Consider the following 23,037-nt stretch of genomic DNA (forward strand, 5'->3'; position numbering starts at 1 on the left):
CCTCATTCTTACAATTGAAAGAAATGTAGCCAGCGTCGGTGGCGGAACCAGGATTAAAAACCAGATGTCATTCCCAATGCAGCTTTATTTCCTTTACGCCACGCTGTGTCCCTATTGTTGTACGAAAAACACCGTATAGGTTTTAAAGCGCTCTGCAAATGTGGCCTGCGGTTATAGGATCGCAGATCTAGAGCCAAAGGGCCTTTAAAGCCTCTCTCTTGGAAGGCCGACCTTTATTTACAAATTATGCAAATAAGGCGTGGGAAGCTGGGAGATGCCCAAGGTCACCCAGGTAGCAAAGGTCACAAGTCCTGGTTGAACCTAGGTTCGATGACTCCAGAACCAGGGACTGTTTCCGTCCTTGTAGCATACCTTCAAAAAGTTTTACCTTGTTGCCTCATCATAAAATAAAAACAACCGTAAGATTACTGTATGCTAACAAAATCTAACCTCTGACAGGTCCTGCATCACTGTGCGAAAGTCCTGGTAACGGATTACCTATCTGCTGTCCAAGTATCAGCTTAGTTAAGTGAAAAACAAAATCCTTATTGGAAGGAAGGCTGGGCGTCAGCCACAATTATTCATAACATTTGGTCAATTTTGTCTTTGTATCCATATGACTTTGGCATAGAGTAGGAGCTTAATAAATACTTGTTAGGATGAAGAGCTGTTCATTCAACAAAAATTTACTGTTCTATGTCTGAAAGGTATACTAGCAAGTGATAATATTTAATGTCATTTTTGGATTTTAATAAGGACCAGAGCTTAAATTAATCAGAAGAGCCTGGACCTACCCGTCTTTTTGTTCTCTCAAGTGAACTCAGAGAATACCTCTTCTTATGTCAACAAGGCCAGATGGGGCTGACTTAGTGTACATACTTTATGAGACCCTTCACCAGAGACACTATCTTGAATAATGGGACTTTTTCCATATCTTAATATTTTCTGGACATGTACTACGTTATGGCATGTTAATGGTAAAGAAAACACAACATATCCTGGATCATAATTTCAGTTGAAACTTGGTTAACTCTGTTATCTTATTGTATTTACAACCTATTCAATTAAGAAAATTCCTTTCTCATGGAATGCTTAAACACATACAGAGACCATAAATCTGAGGGACAGACACCCTTGGATTGTCCTAAAACAGATTTAAACCTGATCATTCTTGCATTAGTCAGTCCGAGATTTCCTTCTGGCTACATGGCCATGTAATAGCTAGCTTTAAGGGGATAAGCAAGATGCATTCAGCCTGTTTGCCTTTTTTAACCAAACTTTCAGGTCTACACAAGGTACTCAGGAACATGCAAAGATGCCTAATTCATAGTACTGCACCCCTCAGAGCTTACAATTCAGTTGGAGAGAGAGCTTTACTTTGAACCTTGGAAGTTCTGAAGTTTCATTAATAAGCTCACAACACTTCCATGTAATTTAAAAAATTATTTTAAAGCTTTCCCAAGTTTTTTACTTTACAAACATTTGTAGGTTACTCTCATTTCATGAGAGTTCTACTGTAAACAAAGTAAAAGAAAAATAAGTGTCCTTGTATGAAAGTTCATATAATATCTCACATCTGTAGTATAGTATCCCCCCTCTCTCTTTTTATTAATTAACAAACCTATTTTTTTCTGACTTTCCAACCAACCAATTTTTAAAAGATTTTTAAAGGAACTTCTTAAAATAAATATGTATAGTCAAGCAAAACAAATTCCCCCAATGGCTATACAAAAAAAAAAAAATACTTGCATCTCATTTCAGAACCTAAATCTATTACTTCTTTGTAATGGATAGCACAGGGCAGCTAAGTTGTGCAGTGGGTACAGTGCTGGGCCTAAAGCCCTGACCTCAGATACTCCTTAGTTTTGTGACCCTAAGCAAGTCACTTAACCCTGTTTGCCTCTGTTCCTTCATCTGTAAAAGTAGCTGGAGAAGAAAATGGCAAAATAGCCCCATATCTCTGCCAAGAATACCTCAATTGGGGTCACAAGCAGTCAAACATGACTACCCAACAATGGATAGTATGTTTCATTAGCTGTCCTCTGAAATTATAGATCCATTGCATTGATAACAGTTCTTACAACTTTCAAAGTTGTTTTTATACTGTTATATAAATTTGTCACCCAATTATTCTCCTTTCATTCTTCATTGGTTTAAAAAAGTCTTCCAAAATGTTCATTTTTCAATACTGATGTTACAATTTAAATCATTCAGTTTCTGCCTATTTCACTCTTCACCAATTCATACAAGTCTTTCCTAGAGCCTTTAAAGTTAACATGTCCAAAACTGAACTCATTACCTCTTCCTCTAAAACCTCTCTCCGCATTACTGTCCTTCATTCCTTGTTATCTTTCACTACGCCCCTCCATATCCAATGTGTTGCTAAGACCTGAAGATTTCACCTTTGCAGCATCTCTCCTTTTCTCCTCTTTACTGCTACCACCCTCATGAAGTCTTTCAGCATCCCATGCCTTGACTACTATGATAACCTGAAGGTTGGTCTTACTGCCTCATGCCTCTCCCCACTCCAGTCCATCCTCTTCAGTCACATAAGGAATTTTCCTAAACCATTGATCAGACCATGTCATCCCTATACTCAGTACACTTCAATGACTTCCTATAACCTGCAGGATCATATAAAAAATCATCTGAATGGCATTCAAAACCCTTTGTAACCAAGCTCTTCCCCATACCTTTCCATCCTTCTTATGCCATTCAACCCAGCCTCCCCACCCCATCCCAATGTATTCTTTGATCCAGTGATTTTGGCTTTCTTGTTGTTTCATGAACAAGATACTAAGATACTACTTCTCTCAGTTCTGGGCATTTTCACTGACTGTCTCCCATGTCTAGAATCCTCTCCCTCCTCATCTCTACTTCCTAATTTGCTTGGGTTCCTTCAAGTCTCAGCTAAAATCTCACCTTCTATAGGAAGGTGGGATTTCCCTCTCCCTCTTGATTCTATTGCCTGCTTTCCATTAATTATTTTCTGTTTATCTCATGTATATAGCTTGTTCATACATATTTGTTTGCGTATTGTCTCCCCAATCAGATTTTGAGCTACTTGAGGGAAGGGACTATATATATATATGTATATGTATATATACATATATATATATATTTTTTTGTATTTCCAGCACTTAGCACAGGGTCTGGCACATAGTAAGTGCTTAATAAATGCCTACTAACCAACTGATTTCCATGTTTCTTTGAAATTATCTCTTTTTTCAATACTTACATCCAAGAGTGTTCTGTGACATTGATAGATCACAACCTACTCAGTCATTCTCAGTAGTTGGACATACTCTTAGCTTCCAGTTTTTGCTACTACAAAAAGTTTTGCTGTCACAAAAAGAAAGAAATGCTATATTTTTTGTGTATGTAGAATCTTTTCCTCTTTCTTTAATCTCTTTTGACTTTAGGCCTAGCAGTACTATATCAAGGTCAAAGGGAATGTCCTATTTGCTAACATTTGTGTAAAATTCAAATTGCTTTTTTTAATTCACATTTATTTTATTTTCATTTCCAAATTCTCTCTCTCTTCTCACCTCCACCACCTATTGAGAAGGCAAGAAAACCAAAACCCACTGCAAATATGTATAGGTATGGAAAACAATCTCCCTTACTAACCATATCCAAAAAAAAAAAGAAATGAAAGAGGTGAACATATGCATTCTGGCTCCAAAATGGTTACGATGTTTCATCATGAGTCCTGTGAAATGGTTAGTCATTTATTGATCAGAGTCTTTCAAAGTTGTTTGTTTTTACAGTATTATTGTTACTATATAAATTATTTTCCTGGTTCTATTCACTTCACTTTATCTCAGTTGCTGTAAGTCATCCCAGGTATTTGTGAAATGAAATCCTTCATCATTTGTTATAATCTTATAGCACAATAATCTTTCATCACATTCATATACCATGTTCAACTATTCCCTAATTGATGAGCATCTTCTCGTTCCAATTCTTTGCCACTATCCAAAAAAAATGCTGCTATAAATCTTTTTATACATATGGGTCTTTCCTTGATCTCTTTGGAGTATAGATCTTACAGAAGCATTGCTGTGTCAAAAAGTATGCACAGGTTAACAGATTTTTTGGGCATGATTCCAAATTGCTTTCCAGAATGGATGAATTAGTCCATAGTTCCACCAAGTAGTACATCATGAGTGTACCTGTTTTCTCATAGCACCTCCAGCATTTGTCATTTTTCTTTTTTGTTATCTTAGTCAATCTGACGAATGTGAGATGGTACCTTTGAGCTGTTTTAATTTGCATTTCAAAAATGATTAGTGATTTAGAACTTTTTGGTAGGTTGAATTTCTTCCCTCTGAATACTGCCTATTCATATTCCTTGACCATTTATCAATTGGGAAATGGCTCTTTTTCTTGTAAATTTGACTCAGTTTCTTATATATTTTAGAAATGAGACTTTATCAAAGAAACTTGCTGCAAAGAATTCCCCCCACCATTTTCCTGTTTTCTCCTAATTTTAGCTTCATTGATTTTGTTTGTACAAGAATCTTTTCATTTTATGAAATCAAAATTATCTATTTTACCTCCCATGAACCTCTCTTTCTCTTGTTTGGTCAAGAATTCTTCCCTAATCCATGGATCTGACAGGTAATTTCTTCCATGTTTCACTAATTTAGTTATGATATCACCTTTTATGTCTAAGGCATGTACCCAATTTTGAGCTTATCTTGGAATATGGTAGGAGATTTTGGTCTATATCTAGTTTTTGACAGACTACTTTCCAGTTTTCCCAGTAGTTTTTGTCAGATAGTGAGTTCTTAAACTTTGGGTTTATCAAACACTAGGTTACTGTGTTCTTTTGTTTCTACATATTGTGTACCTAATCTGTTCTACTAATCAACCTCTCTATTTCTTGCCCAGTATCAAATTATTTTAATCATTACAGCCTTGTTGTATAGTTTGAGATCTGGTACTACTAATCCTCCTGTCCTTAATTCTGATTTTCTTTTTCATTCATTTCCTTGTTATTCTTGACCTCCAGAATAACTTTGTTACTATTTTTTTCAAGCTGTGTAAAGTGATTTTTAGTAGTTTGATTGGTGTGTTATCGAATATGTAAATTAATTTCACTAAGGTTGTTCATTTATTTTATTGGCTAAGTCTTCACACGAGCAATTAATGTTTCTCCAATTTTTTGATCTATATTTATGTGAACACTTTTATAATTGTGTTCATAGAGAGCAACTAGGTGGTGCAGTGGATAGAGAACTGGCTCTGACATCGAGAGATTCTTACTGTGTTACCCTGAGCAAGTCACTTAACACTTGATTGCCTCCAAAAAAAAAAAAAAGAATATATAATTGTATTCATATAATTCCTGGGCATATCCTAGTAGACAGACTCACAAATATTTAGACTATTACTGGTTGTTTTAATGAAATTTCTCTATCTCTTGCTGCTGGGTTTTGTTGGCAAGATACAGAAATGCAAATGATTTATGTGGGTTTATTACATCCTACAACTTTGCTAAGATTGTTAATTGTTTCATTTAATTTTTTAGTTGATCCTCTAGGGCTCTCTGGCTAAACTATCAATTGTTGTTCAGTCATGTTTCATTCTTTCTGACTACGTATGAGGTTTTTGTGTCAAAGATAAAGTGGTTTGCCAGTTTATTTCTCATTTCACAAATGAGGAAAATGACACAAACAGAGTGAAGTAACTTACCAAGAGTCACACAGCAGCATGTGTCTGATTTCAACTCATCTTCCTGACTTCAGGCTCTGTATTCTATTCACTGCATCGCCTAATAACCCTATCATCTGCAAAAAGTGGTAGTTTTATGTCCTCTTTGCCTTGTTTCTTCAATTTCTTTTTCTTGTCTTCTTGCTATATTTAGCATTTCTAGTACAATATTGAATAGTAAATGTGATAATAGATACCCTTGTTTCACCCCTGATCTTATTTGAAAGGTTTTTAGCTTATCCCTATTACAGATAATGCTTTCTTTGGGCTATATATATATATATATATATATATATATATATACACTACTTATCATTTTAAGAAAGGCTCTATTTATTCCTGTGCTTTCTAGTGTTATTTTTTTTAAACAGGAATATTGTATTTTGTCAAAAACTTTTTCTTCACCCGTTGAAATAATATTATTTTTGTTATGGTCAATTATATTATACTTGCTTCAATATTAGTTTTCCTAATATTGAACCAGTCCTGAATTCCTGATATAAATCCAGCCTGACCATAATATATGCTCTTTCTGATATATTGCTGTAAATCTCCTTCTAATAATTAATTTTAAATTTTTGCATAAATATTCATTAGAGAGATTGGTCTAGAGTTCTCTTTCTCTGTTTTGATGCTCTCTGGTTTATATATCAAGAATATATTTGTGTCATGGAAGGAATTTGGTAGGATTCCTTCTTGAGCTATTGTTTCAAATAGTTTATGTAACATCAAAATTAATTTGTCATTCATCTATTCTCTCTTTTTTTTAGGTAAACATCTAGAGATGTAAATCTTCCCCAAACACTGCTTTGGTTGCATCCCACAATTTTTTGTATGTTGTTTCATTGTTGTCATTATTTTTAATGAAATTGTTTGTTCATTGACTCATTCATCTTTTAAGATTGTTATTTAATTTCCTACTAATTTTTAAACTATGTTTCAAAGGTCCTTTATTAAATGTAGTATTTATTCATTATGGTGAGGAAAATATATATTTAATATTTGTTTTTCCGCATTTGTTTATGAGGTTTTGCTGCCCTAATGCATGAAATTGCCATGCACAGTTGAGAGAAAGGTATATATATTTCTATTCTTATTCACAATTCTCTAGAGCATTGCTTCTTAAACTGTGGGTCACAACTCCATATAGGGTCATGTAACTGAATGTGGAGGCTGTGAAAAATTTGGCAACAACAAAAAAAAACCAACAATAAAAGATTTCTGGACACAATGACCCAAAAATTAATTCAAAATCAAATGCGTAATGGATCTAAGTTGTTTCTGGCAGCACTTGTGTATCACCAAGGCAACATTCATAGCACTGACAGTGACTATGAATATGCTGGTGTAGTTCTGAATTTCAAAGTATAACAGACTCTCTATATAGAAGGCAGAAGAAAAACATTTATTTAGACACCAGAAAGCCAAATCCATCATTGTAACCAAGAAGTCAATACATGTTAGCACTGCAGGGGGCAAAGCCATTCCCAAGCCTCCTTATATGGAGAGGACATCCCCCCACACCATCCAGGGCCATCCCACAAACAAACACTCATAAGACTATCTGTGCCTGCCTGTGTCCTCTCCTCCACCCTAACTGCTCTTACCAACTTCTTCCCAGTTCTACTCCACCTTTCCACCCGTTCAGCAAGATCCTCCCACCACATGTGACTTAGGCTTCCATGTGATTTAAGCAGGTCACATGGGCCTCTTAACGAATGGGAAAGATCTTCCCATTTAAATTACCATTACAACTTACCTGTGTTGCATCATGCAGCTTCACTGTAGCCTTGGTTCTGAACACACAACATGCATGCATACTTTGTACTACACATGCCACCGTGCTGTGCAACACCAACAGATGCTGCCAGAAACACTTCAGCTCAGACTTGACACTATTGTATGTTATAAATTGCAGTGTTTTTACTGTACATACAAAATTATTAGATGAATTTTGATTTGGGATGAGGACAGAATTTCCAACAACGTTTGAAATGACTGTAAACATACTTTTGCCATTTTGTACTACATATTTATGCAAAATGGCATTTTCAGCATTGAGATTATAAAATTAAAATATCATTCAGCTCTGAAAAATGTTGAAGATGCTCTCCATCCTGCAATATCAAATATTTCAATAATTCTTTATGCAAAAATAAACGAACACAACCATCTTATTACTATGTAAATTTGCTTTTACCTTTAATAAGTAGCAAAATTATATGTATACCAAAGAATTGTTTTAAAATAAATTTCTTCATAATTTATTATCAGTAAATGTTTGATTTGTATACCTATTTTATATACCTATACATGAGGGACTGCATAAAAATTTTTCAGGTGAAAAAGGGTTACAAGTAGAAAATGTTTAAGAAGCCTACTCTAGAGACCTTTCACATGTAATTTTTCAAAAATTCAGTTTGTTTCTTTAACTTCTTTTTTTGTTTATTTTATGGTTAGATTTATCTAGATCTGAGAGGGGTAAAATGAGACACCCACCCCCCCATAATTATAATTTTACTATTTCCTCCTATAACTCATTTAACTTTTCCTTTAAGAATTTAAATGCTATACTATTTGGTTTATACATGTTCAGTACTGATATTTATACATTATGGTGAATACTACCTTTTAGAAAAATGCAATTTTCCTGTTTATCTCTTTTAATTAGGTCTATTTTTGTTTTTGCTTTATCTGAGATCATGATTGCTACTCCTGCCTTTTTTACATCACCTGACACCTATAGATTCTTTTCCAGGGTCGTATTTTAAATATGCTTATCTTTCTGCTTCATGTCTGTTTCTTATAAACAACATATTGTTGGATTCTGGTTTTTAATCCATTCTGTTATAGTCCTCTTTCATAGGTGAATTCATCCCATTCACATTAACAATTATGGTAACTGCGTATGACTGGGTCTGCGTGCAGGTAGCTCTCTGCTCCTGTTCCATGGCTCACCTCTCCAAGGTCAGCACATGAGCAGTTCTCTGCTCCTTTTCCAGGGCTCTACCTACAATACAATCTCAGGGTGTTCCTGCGGCTTCACAAAACCATTCAGACCCAGGCAAGAGCCAGGAGCAGCCTGGCTCCTGCTGGAGGAGGAGGAACCCCAAAGCTCAGAATTCAGTTCCAGGGCAAGATAAAGACTGAGAGGCAAGGCAGGAGAGCTAAGTGTGCTTTTTTGCAGCATTTTTCTGAGATGGTTTGGGACCCAGGGGGTGGAGTTGCTTATGTAGGGTGAGGGGAAGGGCACCCAACGACTGCACATTGTTGGCTTTGTTGACCATCTGCCTCTCAGGATTTGGAAGCAGGGGCTAGAGCAGTGTTAAGACTGAGACTTGGGTCATTAGAGCCTGCACCTGAGAGTACCTAGAGGAAGCCTGCAATGGCATTGTGGAGAGAAGGACACACTCCGAAGAAGAACTTTATTTGGACATTTTTTTGTTTCAGATGGAGGAAGGAGGAACTGGTTGCTCACTCCCCAAAGATTGAAAACCCTCCCCCCCCAATGAAGTTATGTTATGTAGTCTGCAAATGTGATGTTCATGATGTGTTTGTGGAAATTGTGTTGTATTTACTTAAGAAATGTTAATGTCTTTTGCCTATGTAATGGACTTGAAAGATCTTTGGGCCCAATGTAATGTTAGAGTTCAGGATCTTCTCCATCCATTAGTAGCTCACCTAAAGCCCATTTAGGGAAACTTTTGTTAATTTCTATGAGGCACTGGGTCAGAGGGTGGTGCCCTAGGGCTCTGAAAAGTGTATAAATACTCTGAGGTGAAGTTTTACTTTGGGGCTTACTCGCTGGAAGCGTTCATTTGGCCAGTCAGGACTCTGGGGAGCCTTTAAGGAGCTTGCTCTGTGGCCATTTTGGAAATGCCAGATGTTGGTGCTTCTCTCTCTGGTAACTATGTACGTATATAATGGCCAGACAGTTAGAAGCCCTGTCTGTTGGTCTTTATTTCTCTGCTTGTATTTTTTCTGTTGGTGAATGTAATTCAACTAGATTGTTGACCTTTCAAAAGTTGCTTTCTTTTTATTAAAGCAGACCTAAGAACCTGTACAGCAGACCTTTCTGTGTATTCCAGGGTGCTCGCTGCTACAGATGCCCATTGTCTCTTTGATAAAATATAAACTCCCTAAGCTTGGCATTAAATGCCCTCCATAATCCAGCACCAACCATTCTTTTACATTACTGCTCTTTGTACATATAATGAGGAGTGCATCTCCCCTTACATGTAGTATGGGAGGTATTGTTTGTTTGAGGGAGGTAAAATAGGCATCTCCAGCCTCTAGTCTAAGCAGAGAGTAGAAAACTAGAGGTTGGACTACTTTATTCTCCTCAGAAAAAGCTGGTATTGGGCTAGAATTCTATCTGGATCCTTAAATGGTTTTCTAGTTCAGGCTAAACTTCTAATCACTCTTCATTAATGGGGTAAGCTTTATATCCAAGGCTTAACTCCCTTCTCACCAAGTACCAGTTCCATAATGAACACACATAGTAATTAGCAAAGAAACTCATTTACTCAAGTTGATAGTATTAACCTCACAGAGTTTGGTCTAATAAAGGCAGACTAGTAGGTTGTGTCCATACATGTTTTTATTTCTCTCAAACTGGAGACATGCATGCATTGCATGGGAACTGCAGTCCAGGATTGGGACCTCCTAAGGTAGGGGTTGGGAGACATAATTTATATATCCTTTGAGTGAAATCAGGTTAAGTGAAGACACCTCAGGCATGAATTCCCCCAAACCCCTACCCTTCCTGCCAAAGCTAAAATAACTAAGTATCCCCCTTAAGCAAATAAAATGCTCCAGGATGGAGGATGATAATATTTAATATAAATTTTGGACTTTAATAAGGGCCAAAGTTTGAATTAAGAAGAGCTCGAACCTAATATCCTCTTTTGTTATCTTAAGTAAATTCAGAGAATGCCTTTTGGTATCAACGAAGCAAATTAGACTGACTTAGTAACTTCCTTACCAGATCCTTCTTCTGGCATCTTAGTGATAAGGAAAAACAAGGATGTCCTGGGTTGTAATTTCAATTGAACCTTTGTTAAAGGTACCCTTTCCTGTGTCAGCTATTTCAAGGACCTATTTATGACAGGAGGCCTGCCATCAGAGTGGTGGGATTTTCTCCTTATGTGTCACAGACATATGCTACAGAGGGGAAATTCACACAACTTGAGATCGTAAAACTCAATTGACACTACTTTGTTAATTGTCTTGTCTTACTAAATTTATGATTTGTTCAACTAAGAGAGTTCTTTTCTCATGGCAAAATGTATTTAAACCTGAACATTTCTGTACAGGACAGTCAAATTAACCTCCAACTCCGTAGCACTGTTATCTTTATCTGTTTATCTGTTTAACTGTTATCTTTAAGAGGGAATTAATTAATAAATAATGCATGCCTTTAGCTTGATGTCTTTTCTTTAACTGAGTTTTCAGGGTGACAAGGAGAACCACCAAAGTTCGCATCATGTCACCTGGTATACCTTTCCCCTTCACCACCCCCTTATGCCAGTCACATCAGCATTCTTCCCTTAAGTTCCATATTTGGTAACAAAATCCTTCATTGGAGAGCAAGGATCCTTTCCATGTTCTTTGTCTCTGGGGTAGATTCCCATGCTTAGACTGTATGCCTGGATTCCCAGCCAATGGGAAGAGAGGCTAGGGGCCACATTAGGGACTATATAATGCTTGTACTCCCCTCAGCTCAGGTGCACTCCCTTGCTGACACCACCCATGGTCTTGAAGGAAGTGCCCCTTCTCATGAGATTGTAATAAATTCCTTTTTGCCTTCTACCTTGAGAAGCCTCTGAGTTGAATTTGAGTAAGGGTCTGCATCCCACACATCTTCAAAAAGTAGGTGTTCCCAAGGGGTGCCAATCAATTCTGATTGGTTAATACATTGGGAGGTGGGCTATAGTAAAATGAGCGTCTTGGGGTGACTTAGGTCACCTAAATCGTGGTCAAAGAGATATCAGTTCCCACATTGTCTTGACCAAAGGGAGAATCAACATTTTCCCAGACCTGTCAGGGCAACATAATGAGCAGGAATATACCCATTAGCCCAGGATCAGGAGAATCTGGAAGAAGGCGAATGGGAGAAGCTCCAAGACAGTGATTACTAAGAAAAATCATTTTTCACAATAGTAAAATAGAAATCAGAGAAAGTCTACATAGAGGAATATATATACCAGACAATATAGTGTGAAGGAGCTAGATAACAACTCAATCAAGAGGGGCCAGATCTCACCCAAGGAGAAATTCCTTGAAGTCTCTAGCATAACAAGCTGGGGATAGGGACATGATGGAGACTGCCTGCTCCTTTCATGTTATATTCTCCCCAGAGTCCAATTTTCCCTTTCAGCAACCTGAAGTGAGGTTAGTATCATCCATCTTCTCTCTAAAAACAGGAAAGCAGAAGTGCCCAAAATGACTGCAGAGCCCAAAGAGATTGAATAGATTCTTGAAAAGTCTGAAACTTTAAGAGACTTAAGCTCTTCTCTCCAGATCTGGTCAACTCCACCCCACCTCTTAGGCAGGCACAGGGTGTTGATTTCCACCAATGAAGAGATTGTTTTTACATTGGGATTTGGGCAACTAGATTTTTAAAAATTTCTTATTTCCTTATTTTAGCTTTTTTTTCCCAAAAAACTGGGATGATTAACTTTTTGTCTTGTGTACTTTTCATTTATTTCTTGAAATATAGCTCCAGAAAAAAAAAAAAGACTTTGAAAAAGTCTATTGTGATTCACATGGAGCTACCTTAAAACCCAAAGCACTCAGGCTTTCATTGAATGGCCAATAATAGTGAAGGGGGTTCGGACTCTGGGAACCTCCTAGAGCTCGCCTTGAATCTTCCCACTTAATCTGGCCTTTTTTACTCATATCTAATCTTCCCATTTGTTCCAGCAATCTCAGGAAGCCCAAAGACTTTTCATTATCATTCTATTCAGGTCTCGGTTGCACCCCCCCCCCACCCTTGATCCCATCAAAACCCCATTCCCCAGGCTGCTGACCACTCCCATCAAGATCTGTATCCATTCCCATACTGCCCCTATCAAGATCTCTGGATTGCCCCATATGCTTCCCACCCAAACCCTCCATTGTCTGATATCTTCTGATAGCCTCCAGCTGTTTCCAACCTTTGACCCTCCTTGGACTTTTTCCTCAAGACCCTTCCTAAATCCCTCCTCCCATCACCCTGGACTACCAGACCACCCCCCAGATCCCTCCTATACTCTTTTCTGTATTTAAGTTCCATCTTGCCTCCATGAAGGTGCTCAGATGCAATCCAGCTCAGACTCTTGTCTAGCTGGTATTCTATCTGACCCACTTGTGAATACAAGTGTTAAAAATACTTAGGTTCCTTAAGAGGCAACCTAATTTGGTGAATCTTTAATAAACTTTGTTTTCTTTGGCTTTAAGAAGGCTTGAGTCGAATTCATTCGAGCACCACCTGGATGGTCGGTATTTTGGGGTCCACGATCACCCCTCAACCTCATCAATAGGTCATAGCAAAAGCTTCTCTTGCTCATTGTTTGGATTTTGATGGCTCAGAGTGAGTATAAATAACAGTTGTTTTCAGTTCCAGACAGAAAAGAGAATGGACTGATGACTTTGTCTCACTTAAATCCAATTCAAGGGCTAGTCAAGACATCACCTTCATGAAGTCATAGGTTCTCTCAGCATTAAGGACTAACAACACATTCCAGAAAATCATCATCCTTACTGCCTGCCCCCCAGCTTGGCATTCTACTGTCTTTGCATACATAACACACTCTTCTCACATCTGCTTTAAGAATCTCAAGCTTCCTTCACATCTCAGCCCTTTTACTGGCTTTGTGATTTCCTTTCTCACCACCCCTCCAACCCCACCCCACTCCCTTACCCCCACCCCCACCCCCACCCCCACCCCAAGCAAGGGCCCCTTGGCCTTCACACAGGTCATCTGGGATCTCTCCCTGTTGCAATGAGAGATTCTAGGACTACCCTTCAGGGTAATTGCACTTACTCAGATGTCTTTGCCTCCTTAAGACTTCTGATGCTCTATCCACTTCTCCCTTAGGAAGAGGAGGGTTCCCTAGTTTCAAATAAACATTGGTGAACTCCAGTTGCACAAAAATGTGGCAGCCAGAACTGAACATAAAATTTTAGCTATGGTCTAAATCAGAGAGGATAACAGTAGAAATAAGAAAAATCATGGTAAATATTGAATGGGAACAGATTTAGTGAAGACTTCTCACGAGTATGGAGTCTTCTCCCTGGAGTGGAAGAGACCTTAGGCCCAGGTTTCCATTCCTCCAGACTCAGGTCATTTCCATATAAGGCTATGTATTGCATTAGGATCAATGATTGGATATGACTCACTAACTCCTCAATACCTAATTTGCATATGCGCACTTGCAGTCTGCAGTCCTCACACAGGTCCACCTGATTTGCATAAGTTCTCAATGACCAATTTGCATGTCATCAATGCTTCATTTGCATATATTTCCAATGCCTAATTTGCATATAATGACATGTATTTTCGTGGGCTTTGTAACGTCCAGGGGTGGAAAATTTGAAAGGAGTTTCAAAAGGGATTGGTTAGATTTCTCACCTAGAATGTAAGACCGTGCTTCTCAGCCAATGAAAATAATGGTCAGCTGTGGGAGAGGGACTTCCGAGTCAGGGTCTATATAAATTGCCATTCTGCTTCTGTAAGGCGCCTCCCTACTCCAGCTTTACTGGTGAAGGGACTGTCCAGTTTCTCCAGAGAGCCGAATAAAAGAGATTTTCTGTTTTTACCTTGAGATGCCTCTGAGCTGTCAATTTGAGTAAGGGGAGTTTGTGCTTTCCCCCCAACATAGTATGAAATAATTTAATTTTAGGATATAATTTATTTTAGGATATGTAGCACAGACCCCTTACCACCTGAAGGTCAGGTGTATTACATTTCATTCTTCCCCCAGGGTTCTCATTGTGTGATTGGGGAATGTCTGAGCTCTCTGCAAACTGCTCCAGCCTCTACTAATGTTGTTCCTTCAATTGTAAGGGGTGATCCCTACAATTCAGTTCCACTTATTTATTAACAGCCAGATTAGCTTTTACTGAGGAGTATTTGCTTCAAAAAATACAACAAATACATAAACATACTCCTCCAACACATGGAAGGTGGAATCCTCTTCCCCACTTTGCAAATCCAAAAATGTGTGCGATGTGTAATACTTGTGACCCTTTTACCTTCTTGACCTGAAAACTTGGTTAAAGAAAAGACAACAGGCTAAATGCATACATTTTAAGATTTAATTAATTAAACAAATCCCCATAAAGATAATGGTTACATAGCGCTACAGAGCCAGGATCAAATCTGGCTGTCCAATACAGAAATCTTCTGGGTTTTATACATTTTGCTGTGAGAAAGTGTATGGGATAAAAAGACCCTTACTTAAAATTTTAAATAAATGAAGAGGCTTCTCAATAAGAACAGAAAGAAAAAGATTTATTACAATTCTCAAGAAAGGGACATCCTTCCACCAGGTCAGGGAATCTGATAGAAGGAGGCAACTCACAGAAACTGAAGCACAATTTTCATACCCTAACACAGAGAATCCCACCTCTCCATTGGCTGGGAGGTGGGCTCACAATCTAAGCACAAAAAACTAGGCAAACCCTGGGAAATCTTCACCTATCCCAACACAATTACCTCATCTAATATCTAACTTAACTGCTGATATGGCTTTAGAAAAGAGGGGAGGGGGAGAAGAGGGAACTGGTAGTGTTGATGTGGCAACAGTACAACAAACAAAGGGGAGATTTGAGTAACTTCCAAGTTTTAGCTGCAGCCCACAGCACTTTCACAAAGAAAGCTGGTAGCTGGTAAGTGGGGGGAAACCAACTGACCATCCACAAGCCCTAGATACCTGAAACTCAGGTATCTAAGGAGACAGCCCTTGTGGAAGAGAAATTTTATTTAGAAAATCCAATATTCCCCATATTTTTATTATGAAAAGTCTTCACAATTTCCTCATCTCACTCAAAAGGAACTCTCTTAGTTGAACAAATCATAAATTTAGTAAGATAAGACAATTAACAAAGTAGTGTCAATTGAGTTTTGTGATCCCAAGCTGTGTGAATCTCCTTTCTGTAGCATGTCCCTGTGACATAAGATAAGGAGAAAATCCCACCACTCTGATGACAGCTATCCTGCTGACACAGGAAAAGGGTACCTTTAACAAAGTTTCAACTGAAATTACTACCAAGGACATCTGTGTTTTTCCTTATCACTAAGATGCCAGGGGAAGGGTCTGATAAGGAAGTCCCATTTGCTTGCTGATATACCAAAAAGGCATTTACTTAAGATAACAAGGGAGACTATTAGGTCCACACTCTTCTTAATTCGAACTTTGGCCCTTATTAAAGTCCAAAATTTATATTAAATATTATCAGCCTCCATGAAAAGGTTGATTGGGAGAGTCCTTTCACATTTCTTCAACTGAGTCCTGCTTGATCTTTATAATTTTTGTTACATTCACTTTTGAATTTTGAGGGTGATAATCATTTCAGATTATTTGAACACCAATAAGGGCCAAAGCCTGAACTAATCAACCAGACATTCTTTGCTTTGCTCTAAAAATGCTCTTTCCTGTGCCAGCAACTTTAAGACCAGATGAGGTTTATCAGGAATATTCTTTCTTTTTGTAACCACAAAAGGACAGGATGCATATGTGGGAAGTAAAGTTCTGTTGTCCACATTCCTAAGTGATAGGGGTTGTGACCTAGCATGGACAGTTAGAGGTCGGAAACTAAGGCACAGTCCCAAGTAGCTGTGTGAGGAAGGGCCTATCAGAGAGAAGAACATGGAGTCACATGGCCAGGGGATGGTGTTGCAGGAGATCCAAAGTTCAGAAAACAGTACAAGAAGCCCCATCTTACTGCATGTGTTATAGTCTTCCTGTAATCTTCCTGTAACCTCACTGGGGGAGGCTACTTGTTCATTCCGGATGTAAAGATTAATAAAGGCCTTCCTGATTTCACAAAAGGTATTGTTCTTTATTTAAGGTGAGCATGTTTCTCACTGTTGGGGGCTTGTTAAACGGGCTCACTTCTAACACATAGAAGCAGATATAGACTTGGATAATGGGACTTTTTTTTATCTTGGTATCCTATGGACATATGCTATATAGGGGAAACACAGATATTCTGGGATCACAATTTCAATCGACATTTTGTCAATTGTATTTACAGCTTATTCAACTAAGAAACTTCCTTTGTCGATATGTTTAAACACACATGGAGATCATAAATTTGAGAGACTATCGCCAAGGCAATATTCACAGGACTGGTGGTGACTATGAATATGCCAGCGTAGTTCTCAATCACAATATATAAAAGACTCTCTATATAGAAGGCAGAAGAAAAACATTTATTTAGATACCAGAAAGCCAAATCCCAGAACCAGAAAGCAAAATCCATCATGGTGACCAAGGAGTTAATAAACATGATCCCTTCAGGGAACAAACTCATTCCCAAGCCTTCCCCACTCTGCCAGTGCCTTCTCACAAGCAAACACTCCTGAGCCTGAGCCTTGCTGCATGAGCTTGTCTGTGTCCTCTCTCCTCTGCCCCAATCACACTCCCTCACTTCCTCAGGATTCTGCTCCACCGCTCTGGTTCCACCTGTTCAGTAAGCTCTTCTCACCACATATGACTTAGGCTTCCAGGTGATTTAAGTAAATCATTCGGGCGTATTAATGAATAAGAAAGATATTACAGAGACGCAGACATCCTGAGGCTGGGATTGTTCTAAAACATACTTAAGACTGGTCATTCTTTTATCAGCTAATCAGAAGTTTTCTTCTGGCTCCATGATCATGTCTCTTCTAGGTTTAAGGGAATAAACAACCTAAATATATATCCTCTAGCTTGTTTGCCTCTTTTAACCAAACTTTCAGGTCAACAGGGATGTAGTTGTCTTTTCCACTCACATTGTTGTAGTTCTAGTGTGGACCATTTTCTTGGCTCTGCTCACACCACTCTGCATCACTTCATAGAGATCTTTTCATGTTCCTCTGTATTTATCAAATACATCATTTCTTACAGCACAGTAATTCATTACATTCATGACTACAATTTGTTTTGCATTGCCCAGTTGTTTATAATTCTTTGCTATCAGAAAAAGTGTTACTATGGGACTATGAGAAACATGCTTGCAAAAGAATAAGATATTAACTAATAAACCCAGGAAGGCATTTAATTTAGTTCTTGAAAGAGTGGGTAACCTAAACATAGGCATGCTTGTTTAAGGCAAATAAATCATATTTATACCTCTCCCCAATTTGCATTTCCTTCCCCTGCTCCCATTGGCTGGGAGTAGCAGGGTTCCCAGTCTATTCAAAGATGCACAAAACTTACTCAAGTAAGTCTCCACCTCTGATTACAATTCACATTCTAATTCCCTTTATATTTTGACAAGTCATAAATTCTTCCAAAGGAATCTCTTTAACTGATGTACAATTTTTCTGGTGTCGATATGAAAGTTTGGTTAAAGAGGCAAACAGGCTAGGTGATATCTTAATTGATTGGTTGGTAAATACAATAAGACAAGAGGGTTGACAAAATGTCAGTTGAATTACAACTGAGGATATCTGCATTTTCTTTACCATTAACATGCCATAACATAGTATGTATCCATAAAATATTAAGAAAAAGTCCTATTATTAAAAATAGTGTCTCGAGTTAAGGATCTCATAAAGTATCCTAAGTCAGCTCCATCTGGTCTTGTTGACATAGGAAGAGGCTCTGAGATTACTTAAAGAACAAAGAAGCTCTTAGGTACAGGCTCTTCTTCTGTTGGATTAGTTCAGGCTCTGGCCTTCACTGGGGATCAAAATGATATTAAATGATTATCACTGATATTACAGATATTAAATGTTTTCTGGGTAAACGTAAGTTCAATTCATCTCTTACAGATCTTTCTCTTATTGATGACTTCCATGGGGTATAAGTTCCTCTGATTTAAAGGATCTGGACATTTTAGTCACCTTTTATTTTTTGAATAATTCCAAATTGCTTTCCCAAGTGGTTATACCACTTCACTATTCCACTAAAAATGTACTAACGTTCCCATAATTTCACAAGTCCTTCAATATTGAGTACTGCATTTCCTACCAATTTGCAGGGCATGAGGTGAAATTTTAGTGTTGTTTTGATTTGCATTTCTTCTATTGTTAATGATTTGAAGCATTCCCTCATGTGGTTGTGAGTACTTTGCAATTCTTCTTTTGAGAGCTTGTTTTTTTTTCATTTCCTTTCACCACTTCTCTATTGGAGAATGGCCATCAGTCACTAAATGATGACTCCTTATCAGAGAAATTTGATACCAACATTCTTTCCCATTCAACAAATGCATTTTTGAGGGGTTCAGGGACCCCTCAAGGGTCAGGATGCAAGATAGCATCATCTAGAAAGAATTCATGGACTCCAGCATTCTTTAAGTCAAGTTGGCAAAGGATTATTTTTACACTTTTCAGTGGGCAAAAGTTCTTTAGGAACCTGCAACCTTAGAAGAGTACAAGGAACCTGCCATCTTAGAGGAGTACAGTTAAAGTTTATATAGGATAAACTACAGTAAAACATGTGCCAACTATGCTAACTGGGTTATTCAGGGTGGGATTAGGGATTGATTAAGGAGTGGTCAGTTCTTAAAGGTACATACACATTTAGAATCTACTGCACAGGCTTTTTACCCAGAGTTCACCAGGAAAAGTCCAAGAAGGAGGGGAAGGGGTCACAGGGAGGTATGGTTTTTAGGTCTGCTATATCACTAAGTTAACTAGCCGTCAGTCTAGTTTGCCAGGTTTTTGCCAGTCTGCCACCAATCAACAAGACAGATATAAGGAGTATACATATGTCTAAAATCTAGGATATACATAAGGAGGAGTCCAGGATGTGTATAATGAGGTAGGGAGTTGGTATAGATAGTCCAGTGTGTACTGAGTATCTTTATGAGCTAGTACAAAGCCACTTCAAACTAATAATTCCTACAGGGGCAGTTTGTTACCAGGGAGACAGATAAGTTTTTTACTGGGGCCCACTCAAGAGTAATTGCTAGGCATAGTGTCGGACTAGGGAGTAACTGCCAGGAACAGTGTTTTGAGGCGAGGGAGAAATAGAGTGTTGGAATTGGGGTCTGAGTGCAGGCACCCAAGCACCTCATCATGACCACTTCTCTTCTCATCCTAGACACATTTATATTGTTTGTACAGAAGTTTCTAATTTCACATACTCAAAGTTATCTATTTTATCTTTTGCAATTGCCTCTGTCTCTTGTTTGATTAAGAATACATTTTCTCCCCGTAGCTATGAGAGATATAGGATCTGTTCATCTTATAAAACTTCTTATGGGACTGATGAGTTCATGGTGTGATCCAAAAATGTTGGGGTGCCATCAGAAATAATGGAGAGCAGATGGATGTGTTCTAGTGTCCTGAAGAATTCCCTCAGATAGTCTCCAAATTTAAAAAAGGCATTTATTGGAGCAGATCTGCTCCCATAGGAGGCAGAGCATTTGGCCAGGTTATCTGTCTGGTCTTAAATACAATTTAACAAGAGAAGGGGAGGAGGGGCAAGAATGGCTCTGGAATGCCTGGGATATCAGGTACTCCAGAGGTGTATAAATAAGCAAGGAGAATAGGAAAGGGGAGGGGATGAGTTGTTCTGGAATGTCAAGTAATTGGGGGTGTTCTGTGAAAGAACACAGGTAAGTCCATGGTGGAGGGCTCCAATGCATAGTCTTCTTTGATCAGTTTTCTGGCTGGTCACATCCTCCATCTTATATCACATTCTGCATCCTGTTTACTCTGTCTGCCTCAGGCAGGCACTCACTCTTTTCTACCTCATCATTATGGTCTTCAATATTAAGGTTGTGTATCCATTTAGAAGTTAGGTAGCTACGTAATGCAGTGGATAAAGGATTGGGCTTAGAATCAGAAAGACTCAAGTTCATGAGTTCAAATCCGGCTCCAGACACTTACCAGCTGTGTGACCCTGGGCAAGTCACTTCACCTTGTTTGCCTTGGTTCCTCATCTGTAAAATGAGCTGGAGAAGGAAATGGAAAACCACTCCAGTAACTTTGCAAAGGCAAAAGGGGTTACAAAGAGTTGGACATGACTAAAAAATGATTAAACAATCCATTTAGAAGCTATTGTGGAATATAGTATAAGATATGGATATAAGCCTAATACTTGTCAGACTGCTTTCCAGTTTTTTTTTTTGGTAAGAAACCAATGTTTATTTTCCATCAGCATTTTCTCAACACTTAGAGTATCTGGATTTTAAGACCTCTCCATGGCAGTTCCTACCTTCTCAGCAACCTGAGCAGTAGGAGCTTCAGAGCAGCCTTCAGCAATTGGCTGAGCACTCCAATCTTTGGTTGGTAACTGCTGAATGGGAACAGATGGCACCTGTACTCAGACCAGTCAGCCACTTCCAGTTGTGTAGCAGTAAATTCTGGGGCAGGTGCAGTCCATTCACCCTGAAATCCCTCCTTTGCCCCTGCCTTCGCAGCTGAGGCCTGCTCTTCCTTTTCAATCTCCTCTGGATCCCTATAGAAGTAAAGATCAGGCATAACCTCCCATGGGTGTTCATGGGAGATGGTGCCACACCCATGTAGGGCTTCACGAGCCAGCATCCACCACATCAGACCCACTGAGTGAACTCCCCTGTTGTTGCATGAAATGGCAAAGTCCACATAGCAGAGTGGGGAGTCTGTGCTGCACAATGCAATGGTTGGGAGGTTAACAAATAATGCTTCAGTCAGAGGCTGGTGATGTGCCTGAGGATCAGTGACCACCAAGAGGCGAGGGTCCCTAAAAGAAGCCTGGATCTGGTTAGTGAAGGTGCCTGGTGTGAGACATCCAGCAGCAGGTGTGATGCCAGTGGCAGCAGCAAATTTCAGGACAGCCCACTGGCCAGTGTTCCTCAATGAGATGAACTAACATCGACTGTGTTTTCAAGTGGCAATAATGGCCAGCCAGAAGCTTTTCCCAAATTCTCTTAAAGTTAATGATATAGATGCCATACTCTCTTTCATAGATAAACCGTTCCATCTGGAAATCCAAATTGGTGTCACCCAAATAGGTTCCTGCAGCAAAGAATTTGAGGACAATCCTTCTCCATCAGCAAGACGTCTAGGGCTCCAGACATTGTGAAAGTTTCCCTTTAAAGTTATGACATAAACCGAAAACACTGCTCTATGGAACCCTCTTCAGGGCCCCATGCAAGGAAAAGTTTGCTTTCCAATTTGCCCAGCACTTTTTAATCAGAGGTTTCCCTTAGGCAATCTATGTTTTCTTTGTTATCAAACACTGGATTATTGAGTTCTATTGTTTCTGATTCTCCTTTGTTTAGTCTGTTCCTGACTACTGTACCTGATCTGCTTCTCTATTTTTTTAACCAATACCAGATGGCTTTGATGACTTCTGCTTTACAATCTAGTTTGAGATATGGAAGTACTATTCCTCCCTTTGTCTCTACATCCTTTCATCATTTCCCTTGATATGCTAGATTTTGTATTTTTCCAAATGAATTTTATTATTTTTTCAAATTTTATTAAGTATCCTCTTGATAATTTGACTGATATAACATTAAAAGTGTAAACAGATTTTGGTAGTATTGTCATTTTTATTATATTGGCCTATGTAGCTCAGCCATGAACACTGAAGCTATTTAAGTTGTTTTTTTATTTCTTTAAGGAGCACTTTATAATCAAATCTATAGAAAACTTTTGCATGTTTTGGCATTCCCAGATATTTTTTGCATTTTATAGTTATGTAGAATAGGGTTTCCCATTCTATTATTTCTTCTTGTGTTTTATTAATACATAGAAATGTTGTCAATTTTTAAAAGTTTATTTTGTAGCCTGCTATTTTACTGAAGCTACTAATAGTTTGAATTAGTATCTTTGCTGATTTCCGAAGATTAATGGCTGACATGTACAGAGAGCTCGATGTTGTCCTTCTTTTCATTTATCTCTTTGGTTTTAGTTTTCAACATTTTCTCTTATAAGATTTTGGGTTCCAAATTTCCTCCCTTCCTCTCGCTGACCTCTTCACAAGACAGCAAGCAATCTGACATAGGCTATACATGTACATTCAGTACATTCATAGTAAGCATATTTCCATATTAGTCATGTTGTGAAAGAAGAATGAGAACAAAAGGGAAAAATCGCAAGAAAGAAATGTCTTTCTTGAAGGCAGGAACTATTTTGCTTTTGTATTAAATCTCTAGTACCTAGCAGAATACCTGTCACACACAGTAGGTCCT

At 38.4% G+C, this 23,037-nt stretch overlaps 1 pseudogene; it reads right to left on the reverse strand.

The window, feature by feature from the left end:
* Positions 1 to 21,047: 21,047 nt before the first annotated feature.
* On the reverse strand, positions 21,048 to 21,976 carry LOC140527219 (small ribosomal subunit protein uS2-like; annotated as a pseudogene).
* Positions 21,977 to 23,037: the final 1,061 nt, after the last annotated feature.

The sequence above is a fragment of the Notamacropus eugenii genome, chromosome 1, assembly GCF_028372415.1.
Source record: "Notamacropus eugenii isolate mMacEug1 chromosome 1, mMacEug1.pri_v2, whole genome shotgun sequence".
Taxonomy (NCBI): Eukaryota; Metazoa; Chordata; class Mammalia; order Diprotodontia; family Macropodidae; genus Notamacropus; species Notamacropus eugenii.